Source organism: Penaeus monodon, chromosome 29 (genome assembly GCF_015228065.2).
Source record: "Penaeus monodon isolate SGIC_2016 chromosome 29, NSTDA_Pmon_1, whole genome shotgun sequence".
Taxonomy (NCBI): Eukaryota; Metazoa; Arthropoda; class Malacostraca; order Decapoda; family Penaeidae; genus Penaeus; species Penaeus monodon.
Window position 1 is genome coordinate 29353310 of NC_051414.1, and position 284 is coordinate 29353593.

The 284-nt window shown below is 41.5% G+C and overlaps 1 protein-coding gene across 1 annotated transcript in view; it reads right to left on the reverse strand.

The window, feature by feature from the left end:
• The window catches only part of LOC119591828, a 65394-nt gene that overhangs the window by 1311 nt on the left and 63799 nt on the right, over positions 1-284 (reverse strand). The window lies entirely within an intron of this gene.

Consider the following 284-nt stretch of genomic DNA (forward strand, 5'->3'; position numbering starts at 1 on the left):
CCACTATTTTTTTTACTTGCAATAATCCCTCCCACTCAATGACCCGGCACAAATCTACGGATACCCGTCGCCCGATTTCACAACAAAACCAAATTCTTCCACAAGATGAAAAATTCATGTTCCAGCCAAGGAAATCGAAAACAAAATACGAAACTTTTCAAAAAAGGATCAAGATGACACTTCAACTCCGGGGACGAGGAAATCCCAAAATAAAATTGATCCAAACTTCAGGGGGGGATGGCGTTGGCTATGTAAACAAACTGAAATCTGCCATGGAGATAGGG